At 36.1% G+C, this 17,380-nt stretch overlaps 1 protein-coding gene across 1 annotated transcript in view; it reads left to right on the forward strand.

Moving 5' to 3' along the window:
• Window positions 1-1,369: 1,369 nt before the first annotated feature.
• Window positions 1,370-17,380, forward strand: part of B3GALT1 (beta-1,3-galactosyltransferase 1) — a 343,150-nt gene continuing 327,139 nt past the window's right edge. The window contains exon 1 of the mRNA XM_044242261.1: window positions 1,370-1,475. The gene's annotated coding sequence lies outside the window, so the exon portion shown is untranslated. The remainder of the gene's footprint in view (window positions 1,476-17,380) is intronic.

The raw sequence follows: 17,380 nt of genomic DNA on the forward strand, positions 1-17,380 counted from the left end.
ACCTCTCCTTGAAGCATTTGTTGTTCTGTCTTCCCCATTCTTTATCCATGAGCTCTTAAGAATTTCAAAGATGGGGGCGCTTGAGTGGCTTAGTTAAGCGTCTGACTTTGGCTCAGGTCATGATCTCGGGGTCCTGGGATCGAGCCCTGCTTGAGGCTCCCTGCTTCTCCCTCTCCCTCTGCTTGCTGCTCTCCCCCCCCCCCCCGCCGCCTTGTGCTTGTTCTCTTTCTTAAATAAATAAATAAAATCTTAAAAAAAGGAATTTCAAAGATATACAGAACAAGATTCTTAGAAGTAAATGTATATCTTATACTGTGTGCCTCCATACACAGTCAGTGGACAGGTCCAGCCAATCAAGAGCAGCATATTTTAGAGCTGGGAACACAGCCTTGTCTTCCTAGTGTCTCTGAGCTTGACACAGCACTACACCATTGGTTTCACTTATCAGTTCCATGGGTAAACAGACGTATGTGTAACAAATTGGGGAAGTTAAGAAAGAGCTCCAAAATTAGATATTTCCAATAAAAATCTTTAAAATGTGTTTTCAGTAACATATAACTCTTTGTGATGTAGAGGGTGGTGTTTGGGTAGAATTGCAAAGGAGGTTTGCAAAGAACTGTAGTCAGTTTGCAGGCAGTGGAAAAAGGCTTGCCAACTAAAGCCTGTAGAAAATGGATTCATCGAATTAGAGCAGTCCATGATCAACTGCCAGAGCCAGCTTATTTTCTTTGCTAGTTCCAAAAAAAAAAAAAAAAAAAAGAATGCCTGAAACTTTGTGGTGATGGAAGACTATCTTATAGAACATGCTGGCAGAGCACACTTTTTCACTGGCTCAGGTCAGTATTTTTATAGACTTGATGGGGTACTTAGGGCTCTGGTAGAGATTTTTAGGTCAGAAAAAAAAATTAGGCATAGGAGATTAGGAACCAAAATGTGTTAGTTTATTTCATAGCAGAGCAGAGCAATAAATCAGTCTTAGCAAAGCCACAGACAGGACTGGCTAAGCCTAACAATTTTTAACTTCTTTCGCAGAAAAGATTTGCTATTACTAATGAAACCAAAGAATAAAATTGTGATCTAGGGAAAGGAAGTAAAGAATCATGAAAAATAGTTAATATGATGTTATAACAAGGAAAGACACCATTCATTCAGACACGGATGAGGGGAGATTATAAATGATTTAAAGGAAGAAAATTCTTTCTTCAAGTTAAGTGTTCTGTAAATGCTGATTATTTTGTACAAGATGGTTTGATGCAAGATATGTAGCAATTTAATGAAATGGCAAAAAAGGAATCTGAACAACTTGAAAAAGAATGTTAATGTTAGCTGAAGCATACCAAGGTTATTTACGTATTTTTCTTTCCCCTCAGACCTGGTAAAGACACTTCAAGAACTGCTCAGTTCCGGAGTGGAGGGATTGTGTGAAGACCCTGATGCTTTATCCTGAGACAAGGTGCAGAGGTTTTCCTTATAGGGTAAGAGACAATTCCTACTTTTGGTTTTGTGGTCTTTAAAAATTAACGGAACTGTGAGGTAAAATTAGGTGGTATTACATGAATGCCACCAATGCTCTGAATTGTTTATAGCTTTGTAGCAGCCCATGCCTTGTATGTTTCACGTGAAATATGTTCAGAAATAATTCCTCGGCAGATATTATCGTTATGTTTGAAATAGGATGATATGTAGGAACAATGGAAATTGCAAAGCACCAATCAGACCCTTTTGGATTAAACCATCTTTAGTGAAGATTCTCTTGTTGGGTGCTTCTCGGCCTTTTTCTTATCATACCCACATAGAAAAGGACAATCTCCCCGTGATACACTACAGAGGCTGCTTACTACCAGAGACCGTTGGCACTGGTAATCAGATGCAGAGCAGCTCCAGAGCTGAAGGGGTTGAATCCTAGTACATCTCTAAACCGTTATCAGGGGACCTCTGCTGGGGAGCAATAGAAGCTTTCCTTTCTGAAAATGCTAAGTTGTTCCCAGCTTTGTCTGCATCTCAATGATTGGAGTCTGGGTTTAGAAGAGTTTTTCTTAAAGGAAAAAAAAAAATAAAAAACAAAGAAAAACTTTAGGTCCCAAATGTTCACATGAAGTTAATTTGACTAAAGATTGACCAATATCTGTGATTTTGTATCTAGAAAATTGAACCTAAAATATCTTCTCCATCCTTTCTATGAGTACAATGATAAAGAAGCTCTCTCCTAGAGAACACATTTCAATTCTGGCAAGGGTCCTTGTTGTCCTGGGGCTCTGAGGAAGTTGGCATAAGACAAAATCTGCCCTAATAGTCACGAGGGCTCCCCATAGTCTGACATGTGCATAGCTTAGGTCTCACTTCAATATTTGGTCTAGGTTGGGTAAATCCAGTTAGTCGTCTTAGTTATCATTTAAAAAAAGCAATTAAGTGTTCAACAGATTTTGGGCCCTGATTCAAATCCATACCGAATATTGCAGAATTATAGGTTTCCGGCTAATAGGACCTAGATATTCTCTGGTTATTTCTTCTGTGCCTTATTCCAATATCATCACAGGTACCAACATAATTATGACCTTAAGAATAAATGGTAACAAGAGGGATGGGATGCTTATTTCTATCCCATCAACGACTGGCATAAAGTACCCTTTGGTCACAATTCTAGAAGTTGTCTTATCTTACCCAGGTTTTTGTCTTGTTTTGGTTTGGCTTGGTATTATGACCTTGGTTTTTAGGTTTAGTTAACAATTTTTTAAGAGAAGTTTTAGGTCTACAAAAAAACTAGGTGAAAACTATGGAGAATCCCTACATATCCTCCCTCAAAACAAACATAATTCCCCCTATTACTAATATCTTATATTAAATGTATTAAATGTATAGTACAGCTGCTATAATTAATGAACCAGTATTGGCAGGTGCCTTATTATTAATTAAAGTCCACTACTTATAAATTTATTCTTTATATTGCACATTCTTAGGGTTTTGAAAAATGTATAATGACATATTCCCCTTGTTGCTGTATCATATAGTATAACGTATAGTACTGAACAGTGCATTTTATGGAAAGTACAGAATACTTTGACCACCCTCAAAATTTTGTGTGCTTTCCCTATTTGCCCTTCCCTCCCCTCACTGAAACCCTGGCAACTTCGGATCCTTTTGCTACTTCCAGAATTTTGCCTTTTTAAGGATGTCTCATAATTATAATAAAAGAGAAGATAGCCAGTTCATACTGGCTTCTTCCACTTAGCAATATTTCACTTAGCTTTTGACTTTCTTCCAAATGTCTTTTTTGTGGCTAGGTAGCTCATTTCTTTTTATTGCTGAATAATACTCCATCGTAGATGTGTCCCGTCGTTTGTTTATCAGGTTATTGAAGGACATCCTGGTTTCTTCCAAGTTTGAGAATAATGAAAAAAAGAACTGCTCTGAACATTTTTCTACAGACCTTTGCATCGACTTAAGTTTCAGCTCATTTGGGTATATGTCCAGGAGTGTGATTACTGGATCATATCGGTATGAGTACCTTTAGTTTTGTAAGAAACCTCCACACTGCCTTTCAAAATGGCTGTGTCATTTAGTATTCCCAATGAATGAGAGTTCCTGTTGCTTTATAACCTTACCAGAATTTGGTTTTGTCAATGTTTTGAATCTTAGTTATTCTAATAGGTGGGTAGTGTTTTCTCATTGTCTTAGGTTTTTAATACAATTGCAAAAGAGACTGTGACTGCCCGGAATACTCTGGACACTTAGCCACTAGAAATTTCTTTAATATTTACTTGGTAATGAAAATCATTAGGAATATGGGTTTTCCTATGATAACATCTACCGTGATAATGCATTTTTATGAGATAAGAGTGCGTGTATGCCTAAGTGTGTATTTATGTGTGTCTGTGTATCTGTGTATGTCTACTATTCTCTATTATACAAAGATAATAGGCAAAGGCTTTTCTAGTAATAACACCATTGAAATGGAATTAGGCAGAATAAATCAAAGATATTTTTATATCTAAAACTGAAATATGAGTATTCTATATATCCTGATATTATAACAGGCTATGCCTGTTGTCGTATAAGTCTAACTTTCTGGCATGAGTAAGCCATTTCAAATCAGGTATTCCTAGTCTTTGTATTCAGTTAAATTCAGCCATGTAGATAGAGCTATAGAAAGGAATTCTTCATTATCATTCCAAGTTATAATTTTTTGATAGGCTTGGTGCATGTTTCTGCTTTAGATTTGATTATATTGCTTTATTTAAATATGTATGATGAGATAAATTTCCATTCTAGAGGGCTACTTTCTCAAGAATAAGGACTACTCTCATAATTCTATCTTTAAAACATACCATAATGCCTGTGTTAAAGAAAAAAAAAATCTCATGATATTTGTAAAGTAAGGAAGACTTTATTCAAGAGGAATTTTTTTTTTTTTTTTTTTTTTTGCAGAACAGGAGAGAGAAAGAGCTCAACTCCTAATACAACAAGGACAAGTAGAGATTTAGAACAAAGGATCAGGGTGGGGGATCAGTGGATGGAAAATTACCAGAGCTAGGGGAATTCTCACTAGACTGATTCAACAGGATTCTTACTGAAGGCGGGCCAGGGGGATAAGATATGGAGGGTGGAGAATGAGGAATTTGATTTAATATCAAGGACAACCATATACCTAGGAAAGAGGATTTTCCCTAAACTAACTCAGCAGAATTTTTGCTAAAACTGTACTAAGCAGGCCAAAGAAAGAACCCAAGGTCAAAGCTTAGTTGAGAAGAAGATTCAGAGGAGCCTGGCATAGATTTGGTCCAGAAGAGAGTCATTGTCATCTGACACAGTAGAATTTTAGTCAACACATATTATGTGATTGTATAGGTGGATTTCCACCAAATACTATAGAAATCTATTAACAAAGTCCTAAAGACACAAGCAGGTATTGTGTCTTTAAGGAAAAAAAAAAAGAGGGAAATTACTCTAAATCTTGTAAATAATTTGTGTAATATTCAAGACTAAGCTATAAGCAGAGCATGGATCTGGTTAAAAAATTAAACAACTAGTGTGTATGAACAGTTTCTGAGTGCAAAACAGAATCTCAAATGATGACAGAAATGCAGAGATAAAGTAGACATGTTCTTACTTTCTAAAAACAAGGTACTTTAGTGGAAAAAGGTTGGAAGAGAAGGGAAGGGGAATTGTATTAGTGATAGAGATTAAACATATATACAAATTTAATAGGGAAATAGAATAAAATGTATCTCAAATCTAGGATGTACCTTAAATTGGACTAAACTTTAGGTTGCAAATTCATTGTATAGTATCATAGTCTAGGGAAGCCTGGTTTTCTAAATATGAGCATGCATAAAAGTTGCCTTGAGTCCTTGTTTAAATTTCATGCTCTTGGGCCCTATACCTCAGTATCTGAATAATTTGAAGGATCAGTGATTTTCCACCTTTTTTTTTTTAAAGATTTTATTTATTTATTTGACAGAGATCACACGTAGGCAGAGGAAGGGGGTGGGGGGGGCAGGCTCCCTGCTGAGCAGAGAGCCTGATGCAGGGCTCCATCCCAGGACCCTGAGATCATGACCTGAGCCGAAGGAAGAGGCTTAACCCACTGGGCCACCCAACCCTGATTTTCCACTTTTAACAGGTACTCCAGGTTGTTCTATTACAGAGATCTGTAGACCATGCTTTAAAGAACCCTGATCTGTACCCTTTATATTTTCCTCCCTGTTGTGTGGTTGATGTTAGAAAGTACTCCCTGAGAATAGAGTGATAGGGAGATGAACCCAAATATACGAATCAAAAGAATATGCCAACAAGATTAACTTCATGGCCCCTTACAGTGGTGTATTTGAAGGAGGATTGTCCTACAAGTCTGAAAATGAGAAAGCAAACTAATCAGAGAGACCAGCACAAAAATTGAAGTCAAGATTAAAACATTTTAAGAAAGAATGAAATGCATATTTTGTAAATTGAATAAATATTTTCTAAATAGATAAAATATAATACAACTATATCAATATTCAATGAATTGTTTATTTTAAAGATATTTGATATTATGATATTTATAACCATAGGGGAAGTGATAAATACCCAAGAAGTCCAAAAGTGGGGGAATGACTAAGTTAAATAGTATCACTTCCCCAATGTAATATTATTTTCACTGTTTTAAAGGATGATTTATTTAGAAAGTATCTGATATAATGTGATATAAAAAATGAGAAATGATATGACTGTTTCTGCATAATATATGTAGGTATATATGGTGAAATTCCAGTTGTTTTGAATTCTAAAAATTTTGTCAATATTATATGGTGTTCACAAAATCAAATACTAGAATCTGAAACCTTGAAGAGATTGATCAATAATATCTGGAATCGGATGCTTTGGTGATGAATTTTTAATAGTTAAGAGTGAATAATTTTTCCTTTTGGCCAGACCCACCATCTTCCAGTAATTTGCCAAAATAACCAACACAGAGGGAAGAGGAGAGACATGCACCATATATTCTCTAGGTCTTTTAGAAAACATGGGGTCGTTCCTTTGGCTATATAGATGCCAATCTGCAAGAAAGGCGTTATAGACATAGGAGAAGAGCACTGTTCAAAAAGGAACACCCTACAAATGCTACCATGTGTTACCCAGCATACTGTTGGCAATGTTGTAAACACACAAGGGCAAGATTCTTGTCAAGAGAACTAATGTATGTCCTGAGCATATTAAGCACTCTAACAGTCTAGATAGCTTCCTGAATCATGCGAAGAAGGAAGCCAAAGAGAAATGTTCCTGGGTTCAACTAAAGTGCCAGCCTGCTCCATCCAGAAAAACACACTTCGTAAGAAAAAGAAGACCAAGCTGCTGGAATCCATTCCCTAGGACTCCATGGCTTGATAAGTGACAAAAAAAATAAAAGGCCCCTGGGCTGTAAAAATGTTACTTTTAGTTGAGAAGAAGTGTGGTATGCCTTCCCCTAAAGAAATATTTAAGACCAAAGAACAGTGACAACAACAACAATTTTTTAAAACACACACACAAAAAAACCTAAATAATTTTTAAGTAAAAAGGTGTTTTGAGATTCTGTTGTTATTATTAAGCTCCAGGTAAACTGTAAAGCAGTGATACCCATCTGGCAATTCTTAGAATCATTTAAAGGACTTTTTGAAAATATGAATTCCTTAGATAAGTAGTTAAGGTTTTGCAGATCTGAGTTTAGCTTTGGAATCTGAATTATTGAATATTATATTGATGGCCTTATTGATTAGCAAAGTTTGGTGACCACTATTGGGGGGAAGACCATTTGTCTTCAGGAATTTCTACAATGATCAATATAGGCCAAGAAAATTCAAGTAAAAAATAATGTCAAATTCTAGAATGTTTAATGTATACGATATAGCAAATAAAGTAGAAGTTCAGGGGAGGGGAAGAATAACAAGAGGATTTTTGGCAGAAAACTTCTTGAACAAGAATCTCATAAGCATTGGAGAGGTAGCCTAAATGCTGGATAAATTGTTATCATCTTAGCAACCTTCATGTTAAGATGAGGAGTGATGACACTACGGAACACTTCGAGATGGCAGTAATGCAGTTGGCCCATTGAGGATGTCAGCTCTTTTACCAATCCGAAGTATAAGCCCTACAGCCTTTTCCTAGAAGCCCAGGTTCCTTTCAGGCTTTCCTCTCAAGCTGGCTCTTGGTTTTGAGGCAAGGGCTGACTCCTGGCTGAAGAAGATTTTCAGGGGCGCCTGGGTGGCTCAGTGGGTTAAAGCCTCTGCCTTCGGCTCAGGTTATGATCCCAGGGTCCTGGGATCAAGCCCCGCATCGGACTCTCTGCTCAGCAGGGAGCCTGCTTCCTCCTCTCTCTCTGCCTGCCTCTCTGCCTCCTTGTGATCTCTGTCTGTCAAATAAATAAATAAAATCTTCAAAAAAAAAAAAAAGAAGATTTTCAGCACTTTAGGGTGGGAAGTCACGTGAAGTCTGTAAATCATTGTTTCCTAAGGTGAGGAAAGGCACACCAGAATATTTGTGCAAACACAAAATGTTTATTACTTACGTTTATTAAAAGGAATTGTGGCTTTTAAAAGACAGAGAATCAATCACAGAGTAAGTTGAAGTTGAACTGTTATAAATAGATATGATTTGCTTTCCCAGGACACAAAAGGTACAAATGAGAGTCATTTCAGTGATGGGGACCTCATACACCTAAGTCTTTCTTTTGTGGACTCAATTTCTTCTTTAATACAAATGCTGTTGTTTAAACTTACATTCCTTTAGCTTTATGTTGACTAAACGGACAGTAAATTCATTTTATTCCACATGGGACCTAAGAGTAGGAGGTCAACAAATATTTTGTAAAAGAAAAAAGTCAATAGCAGCTTGACTAGAGTCGACGGAGGAATGGGCATAGGTGAGGCAGGACGTGACTGATAGTCATACTGAGCAGGACGTCAAGTCCCACTATGAGGTATTTTGACTTGGCCTTACAGTGAAGGTTTCCGAGAAGGATAATGAGAAGATAAATGTGAGTTTTGAGGAAGAAAATCAGCCAACAGTAAAGAAGATGGATTAAAGAGAGGAGGAGCAGGAAATGCAATTAGCATGTTAATTAGCTAATTACCATGAAAGGAAACCTGGATCAGGCTGTTGGCAGTAAAAAGAAAAAGAAGGTAGATAATAGCGAAGTTTTTCAACTCAATTAGAGTAATATTGATTAATCACCTACTAAGTGCCAATCACTGTTTTAGGCCACTGGGACATCAAGTGAACAAAATAGAGCATATATTCTGTCAGGAAAATGAATATAAGATGCAATAACAAATAAATATAATAAATAATAAGCATTATATATACATATACATGTATATGTATATGTAATGTTTGAAATTTTATTTTTTTTATTTTTTTATTTTTTTTTTAAAGATTTATTTATTTATTTATTTGAGAGAGAGAGACAGTGAGAGAGAGCATGAGCGAGGAGAAGGTCAGAGAGCGAAGCAGACTCCCCATGGAGCTGGGAGCCTGATGTGGGACTCGATCCCGGGACTCCAGGATCACGCCCTGAGCCGGAGGCAGTCGTCCAACCAACTGCACCACCCAGGCGTCCCTAATGTTTGAAATTTTAAATGCTACAGAAAAATTAAAATTTGAACAGAGTAAGGGGGGCAGGAGTTTGTGATGTTACATTGGATGGTCAGGGAAAGCTTCCCTGAGGAGCGTAAGTTGGAGGATGGTGAGAGGGTGAGGCTATCCCTGAGGGAAGAGTCTTTCAGGTAGAAGAAAAGGAAAGGCAAATACCCTAAGGTGGGGATATGTCACTAATAGCCACATTTTGAATTTAAAATCTATCCCAAGGCAAGATGCTTAATTTGACCACTCACCAAGCACTGACAAGGAAGATTTTGCTGGTGGAAAGAATCTTCCTCCTTTGCAGTTCTGCTTCAGGCCAAATTGGATTAAGTTTCAAAAGGAGGAAAGAAATAGAGTGAATTAGCGAGTCAGCCTTGGGCCATGCCCACAGTGAAAGTCAGTGAGAGAAAACGAAGGTGATAGGAGAAGTCAAGAGAGAAACCAGGATCTTGTCTGTCCTTATGTTGTATGAAAGAACATTAGGGTTCAAGACTGATAGCTAAGAAAGAACTCTTGAGATGTCTTTGCTGCAAAAAGGTGATTTTATTAAAGCGCAGGGGACAGGACCCCTAGGCAGAAAGAGCTTCAATGGGGTCATGAGGAGTGGCCCATTATATACTTTCAAGTTGGGAGGGGTTAGGGATAGCACAGTCTCTAAGGAATTTTGGAAGTGAGGTTTCAGGGAACTTGAGGGGGCTAGCTATTGTTGGGAAAAGTCATTTACTATGGGTCTAATAAAACCTTAGTCATGAATCCTTCAGATGTATATCGGTGGGCCATATGCTTGGGAGGTGATTGCTAACATGTATCTTGGGAGTTTAGAAATAACGGAAATTTCCAGAATAATTTTTACATGTAAAAGTAAACTTACAATATCCTGGAGGGGTGGGGGGTACAGGCTAGGATTGCCTTTTGCACATAGCAAAGTATTAACCTTGAGGCAGTTGAGTCCCTAAAGGAATGTCACTCTGCCTGTTTCAAGGACTTGTCGATGGGCTAAAGGTAGAAAAGAAATTTAATAATTTTTCTTCTGCCTTTGTTTCTCACATCATTTATAGTTGTATTAAGAGGGATTGGCTAAGAAAAGCAGACTCCCAGGTAATAAATGCTGCAAAAAGATTAAGGAGAATACAGACTGCAGAAACAAACAAACAAACAAAAAACAGTGGGGTTGAAAGAAGGGGTGTTGGGGTTACTAAGTCCATTGATGACCTTGGAGGGAGAAGTTTCAGTTGTCTTTGTTAGCATGGGGTTATAAAATACCCACCTGATCATGTTTCCTATGCTAAGAACAAGGGAAAATCGGTGTTCTTAAGAATTGGTAGTATCCTAGGCGAGCTGATTTTCAACAATCCATTAAAGATATCTTAATAATGTTCTGAAGTTTATCTTTGATAAAAAAAGTGTTGACAAGTTTGAAAGAGTAAAATGGGAATGTGTTAGGCTTCAAACTGAGGATGTATGTAACTTCTCCTTCCCCTTTGCTCTTCCAGTCTGCTCTGATTTCATAACAAGGCACAGTACTGACATGTTAAAGAATTGAGGTCTCCGCATGCTTTGCTGGGGAGATGCTGCAATACTTCTCAATTTGCAGAAATTCTCTGGTCTGAAGTATAGCTTTCCTCAGGTCTTCACCAGAGCTTGTATTTTATTAATGCATCAGGTCTTTTTCTAGGACACAGTGATGTGGTGGTTTTAAAAGTCCTTTAACAGAAATATATGGTTATCCTAGGGTTAAAAGGGGAGCCTGTCAATATTTGGTAGCCTTTTCAGTAGCTTCCTTATTGGAATTTATTTAAAGATTATAAGCATTAAAACTTAGCAATAAATAGTGATTCAGTACACTTATGTTAAATGTTAATGAAAAATGTATAGATGTCAGGGGTTTATAAAATTGGTACGGTCAGACGTGCTTCCTGGTTCCTGTGCTATGACCTAGAATTCATCCTTTAAGACATCTTTTTATGTTACGTAGTGAGCCCATCAGAAAAAGTGCTTTGAAAGCAGTGGGAGATTAGCCATTTAAAGAATGGGAAAAACATCTTAATATAAGAAAAAGGGATGGATTTGTTATTCCAGAAAACAAACAGGAAGTGTGTTAAAGTTGATGTGATAGGTGGTGGAAGTTATTTGGAATATCAGGGTCAATGGTAAGGAATTCTGAACATCAGGTTCATATTTAAAGTCAGTCTCTTTGCCCTTGTTCTCTTCTTGCCTCTTTCTTCCAGAGTCCCATCACCCTATGCCTATTAAAACCTGCTCTGGAGAGGCACATGGGTGGTTCTGTTGGTTGAGCAGCTGCCTTTGGCTCAGGTCACGGTCCTGGAGTCCCAGGATCAAGTCCCACATCAGACTCCCTGCTCTCCTGCTGACTTCTCTCCTTTCATGCTCTCTCTCTCGCATTGTCTCTCTTTCTCTCAAATAAATAAATAAAATCTTTTAAAAATTTAAAAAAATAATAAAACCTGCTCAGGAAAGGGCCCCCTGTCAAGTATTTTATAACGTCATATGAATTTAAATCAGTGTGTTACTTCCAAGTGTATTTACATTTTAAACGGGAAAGGAAGGCTGTGTCTCCATTTTAAATGATTACAAATCAGCCTGCTTGGATCTGTATGAAAGACCTGAGAGATTATATTGGTCATTTTTTGACTTGGCAGTTGCATTTTTGTATATATTTTTGTTAGCATTTTATAGAAAAGAACTGTATGTTTCCCAAAATTGCAACATAATGAGATTTTCATTGCTTTTAATTAACCTGCCTTTTCCCCCCTAAACTCCACAATTAATTTGGCTAAATTGGTTAACAAACAAAAAATTGTAACGACACTAGTTGCATATTGCTTTTGCTATGTGCTGTTTGTTGCTTCCATCATTATTTTCACATTAGAAAAATCTTAAAATCTGCATTTTATATTCTGTGATAAAAATCACCATTTTGTCCTTGAAGGCATTTTCCCAGAAATGATTTTTTAAAAGGTAGGACGATTGGCTTCATTTCTTGGAAGAGAAGAACGTCAGTTAGAGTAGTAGTAAGAGAGTAATCTAGTATATTTGGTACTATGAGACTCAAGGATTTAGCAATAAGAAGAAATCTTCACTGAAGAAAAAAAATTGGCATATTTTGTTAAGAGGAAGAGAGTTGAATTGCTATCTTTGACTGCAAATCTGGCAACACTAAACGTAGTTACTTAGAAATAAAAGTTTTCCTAAAGCTTTTTACTTAAATTAGTTATTATAATTGCATCAATAACAGAATTCTTAATTTCTTTTATGCACAGAAGTATACAGGTTTTTTTTTAAAAATCGTATAATATCCCCAAATACTTAAGACATATGCTTTATAGAAACAGTGTCAAGAGTTCAGAAATACCAGAAGTAAAACCAATGAATCACCAAAGTAGTAATTAGTACAAGTTTATTGTAACACACCAAAAAGACAGTCTGCAGACTGGGAACCCTCACACCAAGACATGCAATGAGGCTCAGGGGGATATAAAGCAATTTATATAGTGAGAAAGCACTGACTGTTTATTCGTCACTGTGATTGGTTACCATATCAGAGTTTTCTTAAACAATAGGGAATGAAAATGGGTCAATGCTTGCCACATAACATCCTTGAGAAACAGTCTACGTTTTGCTTGTGATTTCCCAAGATATAAGGAAGAAATGACCCAGGTCAGGTTAGTCTTGTGAAATAAGCTCAATTAAGCTTTACTTATATGACTAACTGGTTTTGTCTGTTCAGGAAATCTTCAAGATTAATCTCTGCTTTTTTGTACTTGAACCATTCCCCCTTTTGGTTATTCCCTGAGCAGGCTGAGAGCATGACCAAGCAGCATAGCATTATTCTCTGTTACTACCTACCCTTGATGTAATCAGATTGAAGAATCACACATCCCTTGTTTGCATTCATCATGCCGGAAGGCCTTGTAGTCCCGGGCTTCATCACTCGTGTGGCTTTTGTTGATTTGATCTATTTGTCTGATCCTGATGGATGCCATTAGGCAAGTGAGGGGCTGCCAACAGGCATTTAAAACCCTCAAGGTGATACAATGCTCTAGAGAGTTCTGTATGGTGAGTATAAGGAGAAAAACAGCAAAAGATTGAAACATTCACCAGAGGACAGCTTCTCACCAAATAAGATTTAACCAATTAAATGTCTCAAATGGGTTATAATGTTTGAAAAGTGATTTGTATAGACACAATGTGATGTGTTGGCAAGCCTCCTTATGCTTACTCAGGACAAGCTGAACACTAAGGTTTCTTAATTTTAGGAGATGTTTTGCAGTGAGCTTCTGCCTAAATTAGGCCTGTATATGAGAGGAGCAATCAGGTATTTTAATGAGAGATGTTTTTTATGGAAACAAAAGAAAAAGCTTTATAGTCTGAGCAATTTATAAATACAGTTTCTGAGTTTGGAGAGCAGCCAGTTGAGATTTCTAGACGTGGGGTCCTAAAGCATCTTCAGATGGGCTGAGAGCAAGCAGGGACGATCAGACAGATTTTCCTGGTTTGCAGTGTGAATGTCTCTGGTGATCTTTCTGAGTGTCTGCATAGCAACAGGCGTGAAGATTGTCCACACCTCAGCTGTTATGGTGATTTCTCAGAAGTTTATATCAAGTTGTCCAGCTTTAGCTTACATGGCTTCAAGAAAAAGACAGTTTTAGCTTCATAGTGATTCCAAGTTGAAAGAGTGGGAGAAAACTGGAAATGTTAGTTTGAAAGATTCTAGCCAAATATTGGAGGAAACTACAAGTCAGGATCCTGTCCAGTGTATAGGAGAAAACAAACCCTCAAGAAATATTAGCAGCAGTAGAATCTGATATCCGTGAAAGTGCATTACTGAAATATAATTTTTCTCTTTATAATCATCCCCATTTTTATCAAAGATAATCATAGTAAGACTAATTTTTTTTCAAATATTTTATTTATTTATTTGACAGAGGGAGAGATAGTGAAAGCAGGAACACAAACAGGGGAAGTGGAGAGGGAGAAGCAGGCTCCCGGCTGACCAGGGAGCCCTATGTGGGGCTCAGTCCCAGGACCCTGGGATCATGACCTGAGCCAAAGGCAGATGACTAAGGACTGTGCCATCCAGGTGCCCCAAGATTAATTTGTTTGCAAATTAAGTCTGATTTCAGTAAACTTGCCCAGGCTACTATTATTAGGGTGCAAGAATAGCGACTGACCATATAGTGCCTTAAAATGTACTTTGCTAGCACTTTTCATAGACTATCTCAGATTGGAATCCAAAATCCTCTCAAGACTAGGAAGCCACATCAAGGATTTGCCCAATTGTACCCCGTTACAAGGAGAACAGATTCATATTGAACTTACATATATGTATCTATTGTGGTAAAAAATAAGAATATTTAATAAGAGTTTCTGAATTCTGGAGGGATCAGGTAAGGAAAAAAGATGTTTTTTAATCTTTGTTACAAAGATACACTTAACCAAATTGCTGTCAGTTATGGATAGATTAACAGGGAGTAGAAAAGGCCACCCTTTAAATCTGGAAACAAAATATTAAAGAACTAGTAATACTTTAAATGTGGCCATCAAATTTACAATCATTTTCATCAGTTCAGTCGATGTTGTATAATTCTTGTTTTGTTTCATCTTGGCCTGGCAGCTTTATGAATCAATCAGGTTTTCATTAGAATTTTAGAAATTCTTAACCAGTTGAGAATATGACCTTAAAGTTATAAACCTGCGATTTAGAGTTCTTACTAGGGTCTTTTCTAAGAATCTTCTTGATGATGAAGCACTTCTTTTTTTCTATTTAAATTCAATTACCAACATATAGTACATCATTAGTTTCAGATATAGTGTTCAATAATTCATCAGTTGCATACAACACCCAGTGCTTTTGCCAAATAGTTGATTGTAAATGTATTCAGAGAAGTAAAACAATAACTCATTATGAGTGACAAAGGACTTTTAAAGAGCCATGGTTAAATATCTAGTAAGAGCTATATCTAGTAAAAACTCTCTCTCTCTCTCTTTTACACACACACACACACACACACACACAATGCAATTGATGAGTAAGTTTGTTTTTTGTGTGTGATTTACAGTAGTAATAGCTGGAATTATGACTAATGACATCAAATTTTTTAAAGAATTTCATATAATTTTGAGTTACTTATTTTAATGGTATATATGTCCCATATAAATATGATCTAAGAAAGTTAAACATTACTTATTATTTGACAATGTTCCTCATGCAATTTAATATATCAAATAAGCTTAAATAAACTAACTTTTCTTTTTTATTTCATTCAGATTTGATTTGAGGAAGTTTGTTTAAAATGTCAAATGATTTTTTGAAATGTCAAAAGATGTAAAATACTTCTCAAATAGGATCACAGGTCTTTGGGAGACGATATTTCATTATCCATTCAACCAAAGTGAAATTAAAAGATGTCAAAGGCAAATAAAGTTACATAGTTATGTAACTAACATGGACAACTATAGAACTTAGCTCTTTTAATCGAGAAGACTTAATGTTGTTCTTTAAGGAATCTAAGAGCCAATAAAGGCAACATGAAGCGCAGGAAATTATTTTCATAAGGCATAGCACCTTTGTTTCCTAGGCAGTTTACCTTAGAGGTAAAGAAAATTTTTGTTTACAGTTTCTTGTTAAGAGCAGACTGATGATCTAAAACAAACTTTGTCATCTTAACAGAGAGAAAAGCAAATTATAATTTTGTATCAGTATATTTTGTTATTAAAACTCCCCTCTTCCTTTTTATCTTTTTAACTTAAATCCATTCCCATCTAAGCTTGACTACATATAAATTCCCTTCTGAAGATCTGTTTTTCTCAAACCTACAACTTTCTGTATCTTTGCAGTTTTTGTCCTATTTTTTTGCTTTCTTATTCTGGAACAACAATATCACTTTAAGACAAAATTACTTTCTTTTTTCCTTTACAAAAAAACAAAAGAAAAACAAAAAAATTCCATGACCTTCATATCTTTCCTTACCCCCCAGTATGCCTTATCCACTTTTCATGTACATTCATTTTCTTTCACTCTTAAGTAAGCAATTGCGGATTGACAAATTTATAATTATATTTCATAATTTCTAAATTTATATTCTACCACCTAGTAAATTCTTCAATGTGGCATAAAACATGTTTATTAATAGACTCGACTATCTTTTATCTATCTAAAAAATTAAAAAGCCAAAAGTAGAGGAACTTATGTTTATCATTTAATGTTTATCTTACTTGGAAATTATTTAGATATTCAATGAATATTCATTATTTAGTTTAATTTAGTATAAGCTTTTATTTGTATTTATTTAAATTACACACTTTTAACGGTTTTGCTTGGATTAGATATTGAACAGCTGTTATTTTCAGCAATTTTTCTTGTTGACCAATTTTGAAGACATAGAGATAGCATTAGCTTATTTGATTAGAAAAGCTAGGTAGAAAAAGTTGTGTGTTTCTATTGCATTTAATATTTACAACTCTGAACTCATGCCTGTTTGTTAAACCCACAAACTTAAACTAGTTTTTATTTATCAGAGATTTCCCTAGATCATTTAAACTTGAAAAACATTTGGGCTAGTTTCTATATTTTTGAAAGTTTTAGGAATACTTAATTTATAAAAGTGCTTTCTTTTCCCTTTATGCCAATTAAATGGATCTCTTTACAAATTAGTTCAGCTGTATCATCTGGAGGTAGAAAAATATCATATATTTACAACATACATCAAAAAATATCATATATTTTGGGGCCCCTGGGTGCCTCAGTGGGTTAAACCATTGCCTTCAGCTCGGGTCATGATCTGAGTGAGGGTCCTGGGATCAAGCCCCGCATCGGGCTCTCTACTCAGAAGGTAACCTGTTTCCCCCTCTCTCTCTCTCTGCCTGCCTCTGTCTGCTTGTGATCTCTGTCAAATAAATAAATAAAATCTTTTAAAAAATCATATATTTACAACATACCTCAGGTAGACTAAATTATAGTTATCTGCTCAGATGGCCAAAGAGTTTTTACTTAAGATTTTTTATTTACATGCGGCAAGAATCTTTTCAAAGCTATTTTCAAAGTAATTGTTCCGTTAGAAGCGTCTAAATACTAATTAAAGAATGCACTCCATTATCTCAAAGAAGTTTGGAATCCTCTCTTTTGAGGCTGCCCCTTAAGGTAGACTTATCTAAGTTAAAGTTTTTCTAACGTGGCCGCTACAGTTTCAAAAGTTCATTCATTTTCCAAAAAGGCAGAAGATGCTGATCCATAGGCCAGGTCAAACTCACTTTGCCTTTAGAT

The sequence above is a fragment of the Neovison vison genome, chromosome 3 (assembly GCF_020171115.1).
Source record: "Neovison vison isolate M4711 chromosome 3, ASM_NN_V1, whole genome shotgun sequence".
NCBI classification, from domain to species: Eukaryota; Metazoa; Chordata; class Mammalia; order Carnivora; family Mustelidae; genus Neogale; species Neogale vison.